Genomic DNA, 23,886 nt, shown 5'->3' with positions numbered 1-23,886 from the left:
TACCAGCTTGCACAGTGCCTTGTTCACAACTCGGGTAATGGCTTCGTCGCCTGCTGCCATTACCCATTGTAATGCCACTTCCTCGGACGAGAAATAAAAATCAAGAATTTGCTCCCGATACCCCAAAGATTTCCCCCAAGTCCCAAATTCCCAGAAAAGTGAATAAGCGACGTTCCATTTATAACTATTATTAGGACAATAACAAGTAATTAAATCAGGAATCTAGGACTTGACAATTTGGCAATCTACGAAAGAAAGATTAAATTTCAGTAAAATTAAAATCAAAATCATAATTAATCGCAAAATTAGCATAAATTAACATTCGCAAAGTAGAACCAACGATCCCAAAGAATACTCCGTGTGAGCACTCTTTGGGAATCTGACGTAATGACTAAGTATAATTCAATGCATTGTCACTACGTTACGAGAGTTAGCCGAAGCAGGTCATATATTTGAATGCTCGTACATGTAGGCGCGCTTAGATTGTTTTTGAGATTGAATAATTGCGATCTATTATGACGCGGTAATACGATCTTCTGACTTCAAATATCACGGCATTAGAATTCGAACGGAGGACTTTTACCTACTGGAGTAAAGTGAACTTTTAACTAGATAATTGAGCTAAACATTGCTTAGATAGTGATTTAGGCAACGAACACTGATTGACAATTTTCATTCATAATAGCCAGTGGTTTATGGAACTTCAGTGAAAGGTCCGAAGCATATAATTTAAATCCCCCCGACACCTGGGAAAGTGCAATAAAACACCCTCTTGTGCCAAGTCGTGCATTTGTGATGTAAAATTCTATAAAATTATTGACATGAAACTCCCGAGTAATAATTACGCGCAGCGATAATATTTGACTGTAGCGCTCGGTGCTTGTGTAGAATCTTTGACTCAAATAACAAGCCCACTGTTACGATTTCTTAGATACTTGAAATTACGACCAGCTTGTAGGGAATTTGTTGTGGATGTGACTGATTGGTTTTATCATTAATATTCATCATTAATCAGTTAAACATCGATTACGAACGATTAATTACGATTCTTAGTGAAGTAAATATCTCACGCACGTCGACATTTCGGTTCAGCACTGTTATTTTGTGTAACGTCGTCTTCGTAACTTGATAAGGATCTCAACACTCTACCGTCTGTCGCCGAGTTTTAGCCGAAGCCAAGTCCAAATCAAACCAAATCATCAAGAAGAAGAGGCGTTATACCATTAGCGACAAATTTCGCCGCTTTGTACAAACGGATACGTTCCTCGTACGTTCCTCATTGATTTCTGCAACTATTTCAGGCAGTGCTGCTTGACTGTTAGCACTGACAACTTTTAAGTAGACCCCGCTTCTCACTGCTCACTGCGTTGTCCGTGGTGAGTAGTAAAGCCTGAAATTTGGTGTTCTCGGCGCACCCTTGATACTGAGGATCTCGGTGTAACAATACGAGTCAAGATAGATGTAACGGAACTTGAATAGCGTATTTGCCTGTATTGGTTACAGTAGAAAGATCGATCTTTCGGTCCTGTCTGTATATTTATATATAATATTGCATGAATAAAGGCTGGGCGAGTGTAAGGCTATCGTTAAAAACGCACGCCGCACGATTTGTTACGATTTGGCCGGTCATAACAATAATAACATGCTTTTGAATACAATTAAAATATAACGGCGATACCTGTTTAGTGTTATTGCAAACAATATGTAGTAAATTAATGAGTAAGGTAGCCGATCCTATAAGAAGAGGCAGTATTGGGTATATTGAGGTGTATTGCTTTATATCGACGAAGCCGATGATACGGCGTCATTTTTTTCGTTTACTCTTAGAAATTAACAAGTAAAGAAGTGCTAATTGTGCGTAATGAAGAAACATAGGGGCGAGTTTTAAATAACTACGTTATACAATCAGAGTAACAAAAGAACATTTAGTTACACGAAATCGCGTATAGCGAAGTGTGGTCATTAAATTGAGTATACCTACAGGACGGTCAATTCCGGGATAAATCTATACGCATCTCACGAGGGACGCGGTATTGAGACAGTTTTTTTTTAATTATAACGCCGAGAGATGGCTCCAATTTATGAAAAGCAGAAAAACGTTAACTTTTACTCGAACTCTTAGTAATTACGGATCGGAGAGAAACGTGTGTAATTGTCTTACGCCTAACAAACATTTGTGGAGGCGGTGGCTAAATTAGAACTGTCAATTACAAAATAGTGTATCGTTATCCTTGACTGTTGGTGTCGAGCAACCAAAACTGTTCACCAGGTTCAGACACTCGCATATACTCCACATCAGAGTGTGAATGAGTGGTGAATGCAAAATAAAACTGTGAACAAAGTTACTTTAAATAAAACAGAAGAAACAAGACAGTTTGGTTGTATCTGTTATTATTCCATAAACTGTAACATTTCTTATGGTTGTACGAAGCCTTTATAGACGATTGTTATGACAATTTGCTTCAAACGGATCTCGTTATGAGTTAAGTTATGGGGAGTTGGTCAAGAGGGGGTAGTTCGAAGATCCTAACTACTGCAGCTATTCTGGAATCAGGTGCTACTGTGGCCGTTGTGTTTTGTCAATGACTTAAGGTTACCATATCTCATGCTCTAAGATCGACGCGCCTTTCCACTTGGTATAACGGTGCCTTGTAAGGTGTCAGACAAATCCAACACCTTCCATGAAAACACTGACCATAGCAAATCCGGCAGTATGGCACATAGCACCGAATAAATCCTGACATTAAATTAACCAAAGTAATACGATCAACGAGTGAGCAAATGGAATACCACAGACTAACACAAGAACGCCTAAATGCATGTCATACCTTGCCACTGTGAAACAGACGCAGTTCCGAGGGGAGAAACGAGAACAGAAGCCGAGAGCAGAGTCGTGTAAGCGAGAAGGCCCTACGATAAGGGACGGACACCCACGTCGCCAGCCGACCGCCAAGATCACCCCCAGCCCATGTTAAAAGATAGAGCCCTCCAGCCCATGTTAAAAGATAGAGCCCTCCAGAAGAACAGTATAGATCTTACGATAACACTAAAAGGGCCACACCAGCTGCAAGTTTTAGCGTGAGACTTTTTCACGTCTCTGTGACGTAGCAAAAATTAAAAACATTGCCGCACCACGAAAAGCATAACGTTTCTCATTGGATAGACAGAAGTTTTGTAGGCGGAGCTTAAGGTTAACATTGAGACCCTGATTGATCAGTTGAAAACACAGCCAGTTAGCTTGTTTTTAAACCAACTTCGGTAAATTGTAGTAAGGAGAAGTTAGGAGAGAGTTGCTTCCGAGACCGCAATCTGTGTGGAGTTGCGCCGCCCGCCGCTTCCTGACGCTGCCTAAACACTGTCAAGATAATGAACGCACGCGATGCCGCATAACAGCACATAACTCAGACCTGCAGAAGTCTCATCTGTTACATCCCCTTTTTACGTAACACTATTGTCGACCGTCAATTAAAGCTCATGGTATTCACATTAGCTACTTGAAGTTAAAATCTGAAACGGGATGATTTTTCTGTTGTATAATTATTGAGAAGCCACATCAGCCACTGTAAGTTACGACAAGTTAAATAAGTAATTAAAGATAATTGAGGGTCACTGTAGATAATTTGGATAGTTTTCTCTTTTACAAAACTCAACTTAAACCTAGATTATAGATGTGATACGGCATAGGTCATCCTTTGATCCAATGTAGAACTTGGAAACCCATTCAGGGAATATTCGTTCACATTTTTGTTGAACGCAGTTGGTTTTTATCATCCTGTATTAAAATATTTCCTTTTATCAATAGTGCAATTTATAAACAATGTTTTGTGAGTAGAATAAAATTTCCAATGGTAAACTTAACTGCTTTTTCGGCGTTATTTTAAACGGCTAACTAAAAATAGGAAAGCCTTGAACCCCTTCCACTAAATTTAGTTAGTATTAAGATTCTTTTACAGGGAGTGCAGTGGAGCTGACGCTGAAATCATTAAGTATTTGATTATATCATCGCTAGTCTCACTGAACTCTTCTGAACTCTACATGTCATGTGTGGTCTGGCGTCTCCTTACCAGCAACAGGTCCCAGGTTCAAACTAGTCAATTCCCTATGAAACACACTCAGAGCATCGTTGCGTGAAAGTGGTAGGAGACACAACATAGAACAAACAGACACTACGCAGAATGTTAGAGAATGGTGACCCTGCCAGGATGGTAAAATACCATGATTGAAGGTGGACCACATGCCTAACTAGGTTAGAAAAATATCCTGTTGAAAAATTTTCGTAACAAAAATTTTTTTTAAAGTTATACGTAGTCGAAAACAGTAGCTGCAGCGATAGATAGTAAGAAAGCATTCAATAGAAAGTCAGACATTCTATCAGAGACAATAGCATAATTAAGTTATTAATTTTAATATTGTTAGAATTAAGTTTTCTCTCCAATGCAAGCGCAAAGGTGGCGGATACATCGTTGACAAGTTGGTTCTGTCCTAACAAGTAAGTGAATGGATTGTCAGTCTTGGGTATAATAAGTGTCAAGTCGTGTGAACAAAATGTTTATGAAACGCGTGAGATCGTATGAGCGCATGTTGACGCGAAGTAGGGGGCGTGAATTGCTTTTAAAAGAGAAAATAGGGGATTCGGAAAGATTAGCAATGGCAGATCGAACATTGACCGAATTGAGGTAGAGACCCAGCATGAAGATGGACAGAGAATAGAGGACAGTACAACAGACGATGCAGTATCGCGAGAAATAGGACAGATAACGCACCATAACGAGGATAATGTACGCCAAGGCATAGAAAACGTAGGTCAGCATACGGCAGAGGAGCAGGAAGGTAGAGAGACAGTCGATGAGGATTCTAACTTGCGTCTTGAATACGTAGAACCCATAGTACAAGTAATCAGAGCTCCCTCACCACAGAGTACAAGGAATTCGAGCAGAAACATGTCACCGCACAGTTCAATTCAATCGGTTGCGAACCAACACCTGGGCGAAAACACAGAGCGTAGGACATCGGAAGAAAACGCAATAGGACCCACCAATCTGGCAGAATTATTACAACAAATTACGGAAACCATGACAAGGCAAAATAAATAAATAGCGAACCAAATTCAAATTTGGAATGCAGAAACCACGAGACAAATGCGTGAGATTAAAGAACAAAACAAAAAAATTCAGTTACACCTAAGTCATATTGAAGACGAGGCAAAAGCATCTAGAGAAGTGATAGGAAACTTAATAACAGGTCACAATCAATTGAGAACAGACATTGACAAGGTAAAAGTGGATGTACAAACATTGTGTAATGACACTCAGGACGAGATCAAAACATTACGTAACAACACCCAGGGAGAAGTCAAGAAACTAGAGAAACAGATAAATGTAATTACTAGACAAGCAACAGGAACAGCGCGTGAAATTGTTGAAAACAGTGTGTTACATAAACGTATCACAAAAACAGCGCTGTAAAGATATGATAACCGCATAGTCAAAATAGAAGCGCAAACGAAGCAACACTTTCAGAAATTGCGCGCAGAGTTGTTGCAAACCATTGAAGAGCGTAGTGAACAAGATCGAACAAGCACAGAGTCTGCAACCACATCCGTATCTGTAACAGCACCGGAAAAACAAGCAATTAACGAAGATATCATGCATTTTCGACTCCAATCACAGGCGGAAAGTAACATACGTGAAATCAGACAGCCTGCACCGCAACAAACACGTTTCGAAATTCTTGATGAACAAACGGCACCAAAAACACATGCAGAAACACAAATGTATGTTTCAAGACAGTCTGGATCGTGCAATGAAGCGGCAAGGTTAGCCAGACAAGATACCGAACCAATATGTGACAATGGAAAGCCAGGTCGCGAAGAGTACAGTGCAATGCATTCAGCTACACGTATACAACCGATGGAGGAAAATTATTGCGCACCACTGCAACGATACCACGCAAGGGTAGGCGAAAGTTACAGTGGACAATATCCAATGGATCTACCACAACTGGAAAGAACGACGGGAGAAATGATCAGAAACAAAAGTGGCGAACAATCGCGAATTTCTTATGGAACTATGACGAAGTACGACAACGATCATTTTCTCACAGTCAGAAAATTTCAACACTTTCGAGAAGGAAACTCATTACATCCACGAACTTTTATTGATCAATTCCGAGTAGGATTACCAGAACACTGGACGCTAGCACACAAATTAGACTTTATATGTGCACACATGTCAGGAACAGTCGCAGAAACCATGAAGAATGTTGCAGCGAAATGCCCATCGTACGAAGATTTCAGAGAGAAGTTTCTTTCACGATATTGGTCCAGCAAAGCACAGAACAGAGTGAAGTACAAATTATTACAGAACCCATATTTTGAAAATTCAGGAGAGAAGAGTCCCGTGAAATTTTTCGAAGTAATGGCAAAGAAAAATCAATGCATAGATGTACCATACAGTGACTGAGAGTTGATTAAACTATGCGCGATGAAGTCAGCATTGAAACACCAGCAATCATTAGTAGGTCGCGGAGGCAATGACGTCGAAGCATTTAAAGGAATTCTAAGGGAACTAGAGTTTATATTTTCGGAAGATGACGCAAGAAAAAGACGAAGCGCTCGTGAAAACTAAAGCAAAAAGCAGTGGAATCCACAAGACACAGTACGAAGAAACGACAACAGATTTCAAGAAAAAAAACCGGTTATGGATTTAGAAGTGAATATGGCAATAACTATAATTCACCCAGGAACGGCAACAACTATTACAGAGAGAACAATGGCAACCGGAACGGGTATTGGAGAACCAATAGACCGACAAATTATCAACAAAGAAACCAATATCAACAAGCGGAGCAAGAAAAGAGAATACAGATAGAAGAGGTGGAGGTAAGACCACCAAACCCCGAAAAACTTTCGAATTCACAGCTAAGCGCCCATGCCAAAGAGAATGACGCACCGACCCAGGATAATTGCAGCATCTTGAACAGAGAAGTAAATACCTTATCACGAGAAGAGAAGAAGGAAGAAACAAAACCGCAGGGACCAATGAAAACGAAAACAGGAAAATAACAATATCGTGTTGGGACAAAATTAATTTGGAGAATACTGATGAGGAAGATGAATTACCAGAGGCATGCACAACGAATGTAGGAGGAAAGGACGAAGTAATGAGTATTGCAGAGCTATTTGAGATGGAAACCAGGGAAAGCGAATTCAATGAGGATAATGCGCAGTCGACAGAAGTTGAAAATAAGTTACTAGTGGGCACACAACCCAACGTATATAATGAAGGAAGTTATGAAGCGACAATTAGATCATTTAAAGGCGATTATGTGGAAGTAGCGACGAAGAAGGAGAAGATAGACGAAGATGAGGAAAAAGTAGAGGATGTTGAAGAAAGTGTAAATGAAGGAAGAAATAGAGAAGAGGAAATAAAAGAGAGAGAAGTAGCAGTCGAAGCTTATCCTACAGAAAGTTCGAATCCACAGGGGAAAGTCCTGAAAAGACATGTATGATTCAGTGGGGGATTCGTTGATGCAAGAAGAAGAAGAAGAACAGAACCAACCCTTTCAAATTCAACCAACTGCGAAGGCCATGGTAAAGCATATCCCAGTCAATATCGTAATTGATAGCGGAAGTGAACTGACCGCGCTCTCAGAAAATTTATTCATGCAGTGTAATGCCAATGAGGAATTGCCAGTTCTGAAAACACGTCAGATTAGAGTAATGGGTCCTATTAGAAACAATGCTGCGGAAGTTATGAGACAAACAAGGTCTAAAGATCGAAGCCAACTTCCTGATTATACCTAAACTAACTGTAGATTTGATTATAGGTGCAGATTTTTTAAATGGGAGACAAGCAATAATAGATATGGGGAAAGGTAGCGTAACATCCGGGAATGTCACACTTCTCTTTGAGCAAAAGCAAAAATTAGAACAAATATCAGTTATAAACAAACAATTAAAAATAATGCAAGATAAAGAGGATGAAGAATGAGAATGGTATGCACAAAAGGGGGAATCGCCTCAACTCATGCTAGAAGTCCATAAAGAAATTGACGAAAAATTTCAAGAAGTTCAGGTAAATAATCAGCAAAATATTTCAAGTTTATGTTGCAGATAAGATTGTCAGGAGAAGGAAGAATGAAGAGAGAGGAAGGTGGGGAAAAGAAAGTAGTTTCAATAAAAACAAAAACAAAAATAACACCAATAGTAGCATAGATTGAGGTGAAGGGATAAAGCGTAGATAGTCTAACAGCATGAAATACTAAAAAGCTATACACCACGACACTACACAAAAATAAAAAACGAATATGAGGATTCTTGTAGAAGTTAAGATTCAAAATATCTTAGAATTGTAATACGGAAAGGGCTCCAAAATTTTTAAAGCTTTTTAAAAAGGCGTAAAACAATGTAGGTACTAGACATATGTTAGATCATTATAAGCAAAACTTTTTGTAAGAACCATTGTAAAAACGCCAGCAAGAAGCAAATGCAACGACCCACAAGTTGCAGCGAGAGAAGTATCAAGAAAGAAAAGGACGTAATTAGCAAGACACGATTCCTACAAGGCAGAAGCATCGGGAGAAGGGAAAGGACAGTGAGACCAACAAATGCCACTTGTACCCGAAGTCGGTAGTAAATCTACTGCTAAAAGGGACCCGTGCAGGGACAGACAAGCAAACACCTGACTTTCGCCGCTCGTAAACCCCGGGACGCCTCGACTCAGCGGAGCGAGCAAAAAACAGCCCGACGAGAAGACAGCTTGGGCAAGCCACCACTGGCAAAAAAATATGTGTAAAAGTCACACTACTGTTATTAAAGAGCACGCTGATGCATGATGCACGAAACTGAAGAAAACTTCCACAAAGTAGAACTGAACCGTCCAAACAATTTATCAAACTGGTTCTATTAGGAGAACTTGAAAGCGACTATTTATCAATAAATATTCCCATATCCTGCCCAGAGAAGAACCAAGAATCAAGTAAGAAGCAAAGAAAAAGCAGGAAGAACAGAATTTGAAGATTCGCAAGATTGAGACCAAGAAAGAAGATGGGTGAAGAACAGACGACATACCTTCCCAAATCCCTATCCTATTGTAAACTAGTTGTCTGCAAAGTATTACAACGAAAAACGACCTCTTTCAGCGACACATAACGATGACTTTCACGCATACAAAGCCAGTAAACCACGAAATTCTGCACTCACAGCTCCATTCCATTATGGGACCTCCACAACAGCAACACACAGTTGCAAAGCCGACAAGGAACGACGAACGAAGCTGTACATCAAATACTTGTCCACATCCATCTCGCTCAAGTACATCAACTTCGTGCAAAAACATTCGTCAACCTCATGCATAAACATTCATAGGATACTGAAAATGTGTGAAAGGATGTGATGTAGGAATTGTGCAAAAGACGTGTGTGAAAAAACTAAATAAGTAAAGCACACCAGACAGCTAATAAACTACAAAATAACAGTCATTGACTATGGACTTAAGTAAAAATAGACTATCGATAAAAATAAGTCATTAGTTCTGAAATGGACAGTATGTAAAGAACAAAAGTAAGGCATAATAAACACTAAAACTTTATGGCAGTTATTTCTCCTCATAAAAATAAAAGAATAACTATATTTTACTTATTTTCACCTTATAAAAACAAAGAATAAAAATTATCTTGTTTGATGTTTTCCTTTTTTTTTAACATCTGTACCATTTGTTAGGATAATATCTCAATATTTGTGTATGTTTATTTCTTTGTCAAAGCAACTCTTAGAAATAATTCTTATTTATTAGTGTAACAATGTTGAAATGAGTGTCTAGAAACAAAAACATTTTAATTGTACATGACATTTAGAAGATGTGTTAGAAATAGGCTTTACTTAATTACTACAGTTATATAAAAAAAATATCTCAGAAAATTGATGTGAAAGACTGCTCACTTTCGATAACAGACTTATTAAAAAACAAAATTCACACTTAAATAAAGAAAGAAAATAATTAAAAATTAATAATGATAATAAAATAAAAATATTCTTCTCTTGACAATATATCATATTTTTGAAAATAATGTGGAAGAATATAGAAATATAAATTAATAATACAAACTAGCATAGAACTAGAATAACGTGGCTGAACAGTAGCCAACAAAATTTAGATAAAGGAATAATTTTTGAGTGACTTAGACAACGATTCAATCATTGCCTAACTTCAGTGCAAAAATTAAGTTCGAAGGGTGGTGATATGTAAGGTGTCAGACAAATCCAACACCTTCCATGAAAACCCTGACATGATAGCAAATCCGGCAGTATGGCACATAGCACCGAATAAATCCTGACATTAAATTAACCAAAGTAATACGATCAACGAGTGAGCAAATGGAATACCACAGACTAACACAAGACCGCCTAAATGCATGTCATGCCTTGCCACTGTGAAACAGACGCAGTTCCGAGGGGAGAAACGAGAACAGAAGCCGAGAGCAGAGTCGTGTAAGCGAGAAGGCCCTACGATAAGGGATGGACACCCACGTCGCCAGCCGACCGCCAAGATCACCCCCAGCCCATGTTAAAAGATAGAGCCCTCCAGCCCATGTTAAAAGATAGAGCCCTCCAGAAGAACAGTATAGATCTTAAGATAACACTAAAAGGGCCACACCAGCTGCAAATTTTAGCGTGAGACTTTTCACGTCTCTGTGACGTAGCAAAAATTGAAAACATTGCCCCACCACGAAAAGCATAACGTTTCTCATTGGATAGACAGAAGTTTTGTAGGCGGAGCTTAAGGTTAATATTGAGACGCTGATTCGTCAGTTGAAAACACAGCCAGATAGTTTGTTTTTAAACCAACTTCGGTAAATTGTGGTAACGAGAAGTTAGGAGAGAGTTGCTTCGGAGACGGCGATCTGTGTGGAGCTGCGCTGCCCTCCGCTCCCTGACGCTGCCTAAACACTGTCAAGATAATGAACGCACGCGATGCCGCATAACAGCACATAACGCTTCACTCAGAACTGCATAAATCTCATCTGTTACATCCCCTTTTTACGTAATACTAGTGTCGATCGTCAATTAAAGCTCATGGTATTCACATTAGCTACTTGAAGTTAAAATCTGAAACGGGATGATTTTTCTGTTGTATAATTATTGAGAAGCCACATCAGCCACTGTAAGTTACGACAAGTTAAATAAGTAATTAAAGATAATTGAGGGTCACTGTAGATAATTTGGATAGTTTTCTCTTTTACAAAACTCAACTTAAACCTAGATTATAGATGTGATACGGCATAGGTCATCCTTTGATCCAATGTAGAACTTGGAAACCCATTCAGGGAATATTCGTTCACATTTTTGTTGAACGCAGTTGGTTTTTATCATCCTGTATTAAAATATTTCCTTTTATCAATAGTGCAATTTATAAACAATGTTTTGTGAGTAGTATAAAATTTCCAATGGTAAACTTAACTGCTTTTCCGACGTTATTTTACCAACTAACTAAAAATAGGAAAGCCTTGAACCCCTTCCACTAAATTTAGTTAGTATTAAGATTCTTTTACAGGGAGTGCAGTGGAGTTGACGCTGAAATCATTAAGTATTTGATTATATCATCGCTAGTCTCACTGACCTCTTCTGAATTCTACATGTCATGTGTGGTCTGGCGTCTCCTTACCAGCAACAGGTCCCAGGTTCAAACTAGTCAATTCCCTAAAAAACACGCTCAGAGCGTCGTTGCGCGAAAGTGGTAGGGAGACACGACTTAGAACAAACAGAAACCACGCAGAATGTTAGAGCCTCACGGCAACAACGACAACGTCGACGACGAAGGAAGATATGGTAGATCGGAATATTGAATTCCCTAACGATTTCCGAAATGGAATATCCTATGCGTCTAGCTCCAACTACCATTCCGCGTTCAAAGTGTGATAATTCCTGTCGTGCGCTAACTAATCGCGTGGAAACCTTTTCACTAAAAATCACCTAAGTAAAAATGGTAGCCCCACCAATGCACTGCCCTTTCAAACCTTGTGTACACGATGTTACCACCATCTGTATATATGTGTATCGCTATCCCATGACTTTAGTCAGCTCAGTGTGTAGTACAGACGCCAACTGATGCAGTCAGCGAAGGTTATATCATGTGCTAAGAGCTCGTTCAACTGTTAGACGAACACTTAAATAGCGCAGATATGGTTGGAAACGACTGGAGGAGACAGCGAATCCTATGGCCGCGGAAAAACTAGATACGAGGGTTGGAACTTAAATTGTGGCAACTCTGCTGTGGAGACGCTATGCAATGGAATCTACTATTGTCGCTGATAGCACCTGTTGTTGACATACCTACCTTACCTCCGAGCAAATGGACTCGTTCGTCCCACTGGCGTGCGCACAATCGAGGGAAATACAGTCACTTGTGTGCGAGCGGCCTAACGTAACGGAGTCACTATGTTTTCGAAACAGGAACAACGGAGTGAGATCAAGATTGAATGAGAAAGAAGACGCACAGCACGACAGTGCGATCAAGGTCTTCGAGAAGCGGCGACACTTTCTGTGCAACTCACCCATCATTTTGCATGACAATGCGCGGGGGCAAACAGCGCAAGCTGTGGCTGCTCTGTTCGGTCGATGGGACTGGGAAGTACTGTACCATACACCATACTCCCATTGTGACTTTGAAGGAACCACTTCGTGGCATTCGCTTCAGAACTGATCCAGAGATTCGACAGGCAGTAGACTGCTCCATTCGCACCATTAACAGAACAGGCTCTACACAACGCTGGTGACTACTTTGGACAGTAACAGGTGGAAACAGGTAACTCTTTTGTATCAGTTGTGAACAAATAGTTGCCACTATTTAAGTTCCAACTCTCGTATACGGTACTCTAGAAGAATATCTCAGTGATAGTGCCACATTTCATTAACAGTTATATACGAAATGATAATCACAAAAAGTGGCAAAGATAAAGTGGTGTTGCATAGGATGAACTTGGGTAGTTGTTACAGAAAGAAAGAATAAGAGCGCTCGTTTTAGTCAGTCTGTACGGTAGATCAGTCTAATTTTGAGAATGGATTATGACTGGGTGTGTGTGATGTCCTTAGGTTAGTTAGGTTTAAGTAGTTCTAAGTTCTAGGGGACTGATGACCATAGATGTTAAGCCCCATAGTGCTCAGAGCCATTTGAACCATTTTTTGAAAATGGATTGCAGAGTAAAATAACGTTTCCTCTAAAAGGTGAAAAACTTACAGAAGCGACTGCGTGGTCCATGTTTGCATCTAAAAGTTCACACACAAAGGCCGTGACCGGTCTGGATGGTTATCGTTTCAGTGTTATTTGTTTCTCCTCAACAATCGACAGGAAACTTTGCACTATGTGCATAAAGAGCAATATTTAGCACAGATAGTCTTCTTGAAGGCACATAGCACTCTGAAAAAACGCAAATGAGATCGTTACACTTTTCACAGCTCACTCTATTCTTCCGTCCCGTGGCAACAAATCCTTTCTCCTTCTGGATTCTAGGTCCGAATCATTGTCAGCCACATTCGAACTCATACTGAAAAAGATGTACAGATATTTTAGATTCCGTAAGGCGCAACAGATGTATAAGGTGCTACCAAAAAGATTCCGTTCGAAGGACGCTCTAGCCCTTTGCTTATATATCGGTGCTTATTCTTATACTATATAGCCGCTTCGTAGTAGCGCTGGGTTGCACATACGCTGCAGCAACACCGTCAAACGGAAACTTGTTGATCACGCCTCACACTTCAACCGTTACACCGAGAACTTTTCCTTTAGTGAAACGCATTTTACGGAACGTTGAGAGATAATTATTAAGGGCAGTCTGCTGTTATGACGAAATTCTTAATTTGCAGTCACTAGTTTACTCTTCTTCTGTCTTATTGTTCAAAATCTGAATAAATATGCAGAGCAGACTTCAGAATACACCGATAATAAGCGCAATTCAGTTCTAACTATGACCCAATTTTCTGTAAAAACAACAAAGTGTGTCAGCTACGCGTAGAGCTCTTGATGGTCCACAAGAAATGTATGTTTGCAACGTTATATCAACATTTCACATCCTTGTAACACTAAGACAACGATTTTTTCAAATTTGACTAGCAGTGGAAAAAGAATCAACGCAGATTTTGACCTGACAATCATAACCATTCATTTGTGGTCCTAAACCAAAGAAACACGAAAGCAATGAAGTGCAGAAGAAATGATATTAATGATAAACTTCACTTCAGAATTGAGGATTTGACAATATTGTCATTGTTGACAACAGTGGTTAAATATAGATTTTACATTATTTGACACCACAGGCTTTAAAATGCCATATTAGCTGCCAATGGGGAAGTGAACAGGAGAAAAATACGGAATAACGAACGAAAGGATAACATTCTATAAGTCGAAAAATGGGACAAAAGAAGTTTGAGCGTGGTAGGAAAAATTGAAAATATGAAAAGAAAAAAGAAAAGTCTCAATCTGTATATAGTAGGGATCACTGAAGTGAAATGGAAAAAAGATAGGTAAAGATTTCTGGTGAGGCAAATAAAAGATCACATCAACAGCAGCAGAGCATAGTGTAGAGGGTGTAGGATCTATTATGAATCGGAAAGTTGCACAGAGATGAATTACTGGGTTTACTGCTAGGGTAGTACTCATCAGAATTGATATCAAGCCAACGCAGATAGCAATAGTTCAGGTATTCATGCCGACGTCGCAAGCAGAAGATGAAGAGATAGAGAAAGTATATGCAGATATTGAGCGGGTAATACTGTCTGTAAAGAGATAAAAATCTAATGATAATGGGAAATTGGAATGCCGTTGTAGTGGAGGGAGCGGAAGAAGAAATTGCGGGAGAATATGGGCTTGGTAGTAGGAGTGAGGGAAGAGGAAGACTGCAATAAATGTCAGCTAGTAATATTGAATACTCTGTTAAAGAATCACAAGAGGAGCAAGTATACTTGGAAAAGGCCCAGAAATTCTATCTGGATTACGTCATGTTCAGACAAAAATTCTGAAATCAGAATTTGGATTGTAAGCCGTACCCAGGTGCAAATACAGACTCAGGTCACAGATTAGTAACGACGAGGAGTAGGTTGAAGTTTAAGATAATCGTCCGAAAGAATCAGTGTGGAAGACTGGGGGATAGTGAAGTACTAAGGAAAGACGAGACACATCTTAAGTTCGCCAGTACGTACATCCCAGAAGGGGCAGCTCTGCTGAAGAGGAGTGGATATTTCTAAAAAGGGCAGTCATGAATATTGGAGAGACAAACATAGATACAAGGAAGACAACCCCAAAGAAACTAAGTAACAGAAGAAATACCTCACTTGATTGAGAAAAGTAGCAAGCACAAAAATTTTCGGGGAAAGTCAGGAATACAGCAATACAAATTTCTCAAGAATGAAATAAACAGGAAGTACAGGGCAGCTAGAGTGGAAGGGCTGCAGAAAGATGTGAAGAAATCGAAAAAGAAATGATCGTTGGGAGGACAGGCTCAGTATATAAAATACTCGAAACAAACTTCGCTGAAACTAAAAGTAGGGGTGGTAACATTAAGAGTACAATGGGAATTCCATTCTTGACGGCAGATGAGAGAGCGGGGATAGGTGTTTCGTATAATGTAGGCCTCTGTAAGGGGGATGATGAAGAAGAAATTGGAGTCGATAGGGAAGAGCTTTGGACGACTTAAGATCAAATGGCTCAAATGGCTCTAAGCACTATGGGACTTAACATCTGAGGTCATCAGTCCCCTAGAACTTAGAACTACTTAAACCTAACTAACATAAGGACATCACACACATCCATGCTCGAGGCAGAATTCGAAATGCGACAACAGCAGCAGCACGGTTCCGGATTAAAGCGCCTAGAACTGTTCGGCCACAGCGGCCGGCGCTTAAGATCAAATAAGGCCGAAGGAAGAGATAACATTCCATCGGAATTTTGAAAGTCATTGGGGGAATTGGCAACCAAACGATTTTTCAAGTTGGTGTGTAGAATCTAGGAGACTGGAGACATGTCATCAGACTTTCAAAAAAATATCATCCACACGATTCCGAAGATAGCAAGAGCGCACCAGTGCAAAAACTGCGGCACAGTCAGCTTAACAGCTCAGGTATCCAGGCTGCTGACAACAATAGTATACAAAAGAACGGATAAGAAAATTTGTCTGTTAGATGACGAATTTTGACTTTAGGAAAGGTAAAGACTTGAGAGAGGGAGTTTTGACTTTGCGATTCATGGTGGAAGCAAGACTACAGAATTGTCGACGTGGGAAAAGCGTTCGATAATGTGGAATGATGCAACATATTCGAAGTTCTGAGAAAAATAGGGTTACGGTATAGGGAAAGACGAATAATCAATATATATTATACAGTAAAAGTAAGTGTACAATGTGCGTGCTGCTAAAAATCAGAAACGAGTCCCGGTACGATCAAGGGAGTTATATGGAGTGGGAGCCCTCTGTCGCCCATCTTTGAAGAAGGTTCTTGTTTTTACCTGAAGGGCGGGCTTTTGAAGACGTAAGGACTGAGAAGCTGCGCCTCCAGAAATTTCTTGAACATTCCACAACAATCGAGAGCATTTGAGAGTATTCCAGAATATTTTAGAGTATTAGACAGCATTCCACAATATTTCAGAATGTTCCGGAATGTTCCACAATGATCCGAGATGTTCTGGAATTTTTGGGAATAGTCTGGAAGAGCAAGTTCACGTAGTAGAAGTACCGCATGAGGCATGACGTGGTAATTCACGTGGTTCAACCACATTCGCGACTTATTTTCCAGACAGCACTGTATATAACTGCAAAATTATGTGATTATACGACGCGTGTTTCAGGAGATATGACGTCATAAACAATGACATGCGTGAAAAACTTACGCTTTTAAATTTATTACTTTTTTGCCGCTCACTCTATTCGCAATGAATTTTGGAGAGAGTATCCCCATATGCCGCTGACTGCACCTCCGAAATTATATCACTGTGCGACACATAGTTCAGGAGGTCTGACATCGTAAACATTAAGCACAATGCCAGATACTGTGCTATTGGAGTGCTTGCAGAGCAGTAAAGAAATACCTGGGGAACGCCAGGTTTCTCTGCTAGTGCATTATAAATACGAGAGCCAAAAGAGAACAGTTAGACTGGAAGACCAAGAACGAAGTACTCTGATTAAAAAGGATGTAAGGCACGCATGCAGTCTTTCGCCTCTACTGTTCAACCTACAGATCGAAGAAGCAATGACGGGAATAAAAGAAAGGTTCAAGAATGAGATTAAGATTCAAATGGTTCAAATGGCTCTGAGCACTATGGGACTTAACATCTGTGGTCATCAGTCCCCTAGAACTTAGAACTACTTAAACCTAACTAACCTAAGGACATCACACACATCCATGCCCGAGGCAGGATTCGAACCTGCGACCGTAGCAGTCCCTCGGTTCCGGACTGAGCGCCTAGAACCGCTAGACCACCGCGGCCGGCGATTAAGATTCAGAGTGAAAGTTTACCAATGATAAGATTCGCTGATGACATTGCTATCCTCAGTGAATGTGAAGAATTATTACAGGATGTTCTGAATGGAATGAACAGTGAAATGAGTACAGAATGTGGACTGAGAGTAAACCGAAGAGAGGCGGAAGTAATATGAAGTAGAAAAAATAAGAATAGCGAGAAGTTTGACATCAAAACTCGTGATCACTAATACATGAGACTAAGGAAATCTGCTACACTGGAAGCAAAATAACCCATGACGGACGAAGCATGTACATAAAAAGCAGAAGAGCACAACCAAAAGAAATCCACTAGTATCGGACAGAAGGCTTAATTTGAGGAAGAAATGTTTGGAGCATAGCATTGCATGGTAGCGAATCAAGGACTCTAAGAAAAACGGAAGAGAATCGGAGCGTTTGAGGTGTTGTGCTACAGAAGAATGTTGAAAATTAGGTGGACTGACAAAGAATTAGAAAGTTCTCGCAGAGATGGACATAATCAACGATTCCTTAATAGGGCCATATTTGCTTCTTTATCTCTTAATGACACAAATGTGCACCATCCGTTTGAGAGAAAGACTCCGTACATTGATGAAAGGTTTTCCGTAAATACGAGCTATCAGTATGATGTAGCGTACTTAGGACATCAAGCTGTCAACATCTGCGTCAGTAGTTTCCTGAAACCCGGATGGGTGTCCTGATTCGTGATTAGTTCTTTCTCTCTGATCTGGCCTTACTTGATTTCTGTTTGTATGAAGTGAAAACTCTTGTGCACAGGGCACACACTGACACTGCAGCAGGTCTTCTGACAGCATAATCTTATGAGAGCTATGACCAATTTTTTTGTAACGCTCTTTGCTCACCTGACCTCTCTTGTCTTGTTTCCGAATATAAGTGGTGGAAGATAAATCTCAAATTATCAAACCAGCACAGTATCTTCACATCATCTTGGTTTCCAAAGGCACAATATGAAAACTTCAAATGCTAAAAGATCTCAACGTTAATATGGTTCAAATGGCTCTGAGCACTATGAGACTTAACATCTGAGGTCATCAGTCCCCTAGAACTTAGAACTACTTAAACCTAACTAACCTAAGGACACCACACAGATCCATGCCCGAGGCAGGATTCGAACCTGCGACCGTAGCAGTCGCGCGGTTCCGGACTGAGCGCCTAGAACCGCGAGACCACCGCGACCGGCTCAACGTGAATATGTGCCTATATTTAGTAAGTGCAGTGCAGGTGCCCCCTCTAACCTTTGATCAGATGAAAAACATCCATTTATGATTCATGCTAAAAAAATGTTCTGGATTGTTGAGAGTCTGTAAGTATGGGCAACTCAGTACTGTATATTCTGAAAAATTAATCTGGTGAATATGCCTTTTATATAAATGGCGAGTTGTGTCTGTAACGTCAATAAATAATATCTTCCAGCGAGAAACAGGTTCTTCCAAGTTAAAATATGAATCTTTATGTACATGCTGTGGATGTTGCCAACACAGATAAACTTTTAATATAGATAACCTTATAGAAAATGGCAGCTGACCGTAATGGTGGAATGAGTTCTACCTCAAAGTCCTCACTCTTCTTCCTATCAAAAATCAACGTCCTCCTTACCTACGAAGTTGGAGGTCAAATGTCTGACCCCTCCCCCTGTCTTCTGGAACAGTTGTGTGACTTAAAAATGGTAATAAATTTAAAAAAATGTGGGAAATTAAAAAATATAGGTTCCTATTGGCCGAGATCTCAGTTTGGAGAATGTGTAATTTAAAAATCATGATGTGTCACATTTTAAATACCTGTAGTATTACTATTGTAACTTAGTGTTCAATTAGTGTAATTTACATAATGTAACATCCAATTACTCGTGTACTTAATTGCTTATCACTTTTATTTCCATTATTTTGTGTCCAATTATTGTTATTTGTTAATGAAGAACGGCGGGAAAGCAGCAGGTGTAACTGTTTTTGCTTTACTTCTGCCACTTATCCATACATGTTAACCATCAGATGGTGTTGTATCTCGCGTTTTGTACGCTGTAGTGAAACGATCATGAAACGCCGCCATTCCCCGACAGGGGGCGTTATTCTGCTAGTTGTTACCAAGTTATTCTGCTATAATTTATTGCCCAGTTTATTATTCAATTGGTGTGGTGACGTGTCAACTAATTACACTGGTGTCATGTTTATCAGTTACCGCAGGCACTCTACAGCGCATCGCTAAAACTACACTATTGAGGTGTATACACAAAAATAGCTGCCTTTAACCCAATCAGTCAAAAATAGGAGGTATGTCCAGAAAGTAAGTGTACTGTGGCCATAACGCGCTGTGGTTTTTTGGTTTTTGAGGGCTGACAACATTAAGAAGTAGAGGGAGATCTCCTGACCAGAGCAAGCACGGCAGGAAACTCACGATGTAGTGTCCAATTACGTGAAAGATGTCGGTAAGAAATCCCGCCAAGGGCGAATCATGTGCTGTGATTCGTTTCCTGCTCGTGGAAGGAATGTTGCCTATCGAAATTTTTTCGCGAATTAAAAGGATTTATGGCGAAGGTGTCGCGAACAGAAAGTGTGTTTATGTGGTTTAGGGAGTTTAATGGAGGCACAACATGACGAGTAGAGGAGTGGGAGGTCTTCCATTTTGACTGATGAATTGGTGAAAAAAACGTGAAAACCGCCGATTGACAGTGCATGAAATTCCTGCGATGTTTCCACAACTGTCCTGAACTGTCTTATATGAGACAATCACAGAAACACCAGGTTACTGGAAACTGTGTTCAAGATGGGTCTCAATATGTGACAGAGCAGCACAAGAAAAATCGGGTCAATAGCGCCCACAAGTTTCTTGAGCTCCTTGAATTGGAAGGTGAGGATTTTATGAGCTCTGTTGTGACTGGAGATAAGCTTGGGTGACTCATTACAAGCCTGAGACAAAGAGACAGTCGTCACAGTGGCGTCACACCTACATCCCACCTGCCAAAAAATTAAAATCAAAAATTTCTGGAAACAAATCATGGCCTCAGTGTTTTTGGATCAAGAATGCATCATTTTGGTCAAATGTCTGCCTCATGGAAAGACCATCAATGCACAACGATATTGTGAGACCCTAATGAATTCAAAAGGAGCATTCAAGGAGGAGAATATGGAGGAGTGTGTTTACTGCAAGACAATGCCCTTCCCCACACAGCCTTAGCCACCAAGGAGCTCTTGGAGTCATGTGTTAAACCACCACCCATATTCCCTTGATTTGGTACCTTCAGGTTATTTTTTCGCCTACAAGAAGGCACACATGAGAGGAATTAAATTCTGAACCGACGAGCAGGTGCAGAAAGAGGTTCTGATGTGGGGGGAAGGAGCTCACCACATTCACTGAACGGGATGGCGATCATTTGGAAAAGTAGTTAACAAGTGTATCGACGGTATCCTTTAGGTTTTTTCAAATACACTTTTTCTAAGAAAAGCATGGCTCAGTATTTCAGCAAGGTAGTTTCAACGACTTGATGAGTTCGTGCTACGTTGAGTTGATACACTACACCAGGAAAAAGAGGGTCCAACACGATATTAGGAAGTATACCATGTCTTGTCACGTCAGTGTATATTCTGTGCGTGCTATTTGATCAAAAGTGTCAGGACATGTACTAATAATGCTGTATTGAGCGATCGGAGATAGAAAATGTCCTGTGTAATAGTCGTAAGGTACGTTTTCTCAGACATTTTGGCATATATTTGCAATTTCGTTTTTGCATTTTATAGCTGCAGTCAGCAGAAGCAACTACTGCCCATTGTTACTTTAAGATGATGCCCAGAGGTGACGGAAACCGTTGGTTCGCTTCCTGTTATAAACAAAATGTTTTTATTGCGGAACTGTATACAGGACCGTACTTGGGATCCCTAGGCTGAACCTGAAGAATGATCATTGGTAAACTCCCACAGTAAATATAATTTCTCCGTATGGTCACTTTGCTAGATGTGTGTGGGGTGGCACATCCGTCGGAAAGGTGCCTTGTTACCTTATAAGCCATTTCTTTTGTGGATGACAAATTGCATTTCTTTAAGATTCTTCGAAAGAACCTCAGCAGGCATCTGATTCCCCAACAAGTTTTATTATGTAACCATTCTACATTAGCTTGGTTGAGGTATTACACATAGGTATTATATCCTTGTTATTGATTGGAATGGCTTCCTATCAACGGCTTAATCCGACAGTACAGGACCTCTTTGCCTCTTTATAAGCAATGTGTTACATGATGTGGACACTTTGTAGGTCAGCCACAATCAATGATATATTTTCCGTAAACTAATTATTTCCTGCATGAATCACATGTCCTTAAGATTTCTCTCAACCAGGTGTCTGCTGTTCCTTTATATACCCATTTCACTTCAGGTGCTCCAGATCATTACTGTAGGCTGTTTTAAGATAGTTACCGTGTCTAATAATAGTGTAATATAACAGTACTGTATTTCATAACAAGATGTGCAATGTCCTGTCCACCATCTACATCTACATTTACATCTACATTTATACTGCGCAAGCCACCCAATGGTGTGTGGCGGAGGGCACTTTACGTGCCACTGTCATTTCCTCCCTTTCCTGTTCCAGTCGCGTATGGTTCGCGGGAAGAACGACTGCCGGAAAGCCTCCGTGCGCGCTCAATTCTCTCTAATTTTACATTCGTAATCTCCTTGGGAGGTATAAGTAGGGGGAAGCAATATATTCGATACCTCATCCAGAAACGCACCATCTCTAAATCTGGACAGCAAGCTACACCGCGATGCAGAGCGCCTCTCTTGCAGAGTCTGCCACTTGAGTTTGCTAGACATCTCCGTAACGCTATCACGCTTACCAAATAACCCTGTGACGAAACGCGCCACTCTCCTTGGGTCTTCTCTATCCCCTCTGTCAACCCGACCTGGTACGGATCCCACAATGATGAGCAACCCTCAAGTATAGATCGAACGAGTGTTTCGTAAGCCACCTCCCTTGCTGATGGACTACATTTTCTAAGGACACTCTCAATGAATCTCAACCTGTCACCCGCCTTACAAACAATTAATTTTATATGATCATTCCACTTCCAATCGTTCCGTACGCATACTCCCAGATATTTTACAGAAGTAACTGCTACCAGTGTTTGTTCCGCTATCATATAATCGTACAATAAAGGATCCTTGTTTCTATGTATTCGCAATACATTACATTTGTCTATGTTAAGGGTCAGTTGCGACTCCCTGCACCAAGTGCCTATCCGCTGCAGATCTTCCTGCATTTCGCTGCAATTTTCTAATGCTGCAACTTGTCTGTATACTACAGCATCATCCGCGAAAAGCCGCATGGAACTTCCGACACTATCTACTAGGTCATTTATATATATAGTGAAAAGCAATGGTCCCATAACACTCCTCTGTGGCACGCCAGAGGTTACTTTAATGTCTGTAGAAGTCTCTCCATTGAGAACAACATGCTGAGTTCTGTTTGTTAAAAACTCTTCAATCCAGCCACACAGCTGGTCTGATGTTCCGTAGGCTCTCACTTTATCAGGCGACAGTGCGGAACTGTATCGAACGCCTTCCGGAAGTCAAGGAAAATGGCATCTACCTGGGAACCTGTATCAAATATTTTCTGGGTCTCATGGACAAATAACGCGAGTTGGGTCTCACACGATCGCTGTTTCCGAAATCCATATCGATTCCAGACAGAGTAAATTCTGGGATTCCAGAAATGACATGATATACGAGCAAAAAACATGTTGTAAAATTCTACAACAGACCGATGTCAGAGATATAGGCCTATAGTTTTGCGCATCTGCTCGACGACCCTTCTTGAAAACTGGAACTACCTGTGCTCTTTTCCAATCATTTGGAACTTGCGTTTCTCTAGAGACTTGCGGTACAGGGCTGTTAGAAGGGGGGCAAGTTCTTTCGCGTACTCTGTGTAGAATCGAATTGGTATCCCGTCAGGTCCAATGGACTTTCTTCTGTTGAGTGATTTCAGTTGCTTTTCTATTCCTTGGACACTTATTTCGATGTCAGCCATTTTTTCGTTCGTGCGAGAATTTAGAGAAGGAACTGCAGTGCGGTCTTCCTCTGTGAAAGAGCTTTGGAAAAAGGTGTTTAGTATTTCAGCTTTACGCTTATTTCTGTTTCAATGCCATTATCACCCCAGAGTGTCGGGATATGCTGTTTCGATCCACTTATTGATTTAACGTAAGACCAGAACTTCCTAGGATTTTCTGTCAAGTCGGTACATAGAATTTTACTTTCGAATTAATTCACTGAACGCTTCACACATAGCCCTCCTTACGCTAACTTTGACATCGTTTAGCTACTGTTTGTCTGAGAGGTTTTTGCTGCGTTTAAATTTGCAGTGATGCGCTCTTTGCTTTCACAGTAGTTTTCTAACTTTGT

Source organism: Schistocerca nitens, chromosome 5 (assembly GCF_023898315.1).
Source record: "Schistocerca nitens isolate TAMUIC-IGC-003100 chromosome 5, iqSchNite1.1, whole genome shotgun sequence".
NCBI lineage: Eukaryota > Metazoa > Arthropoda > Insecta > Orthoptera > Acrididae > Schistocerca > Schistocerca nitens.
Note: the sequence above shows the minus strand (reverse complement) of the source record.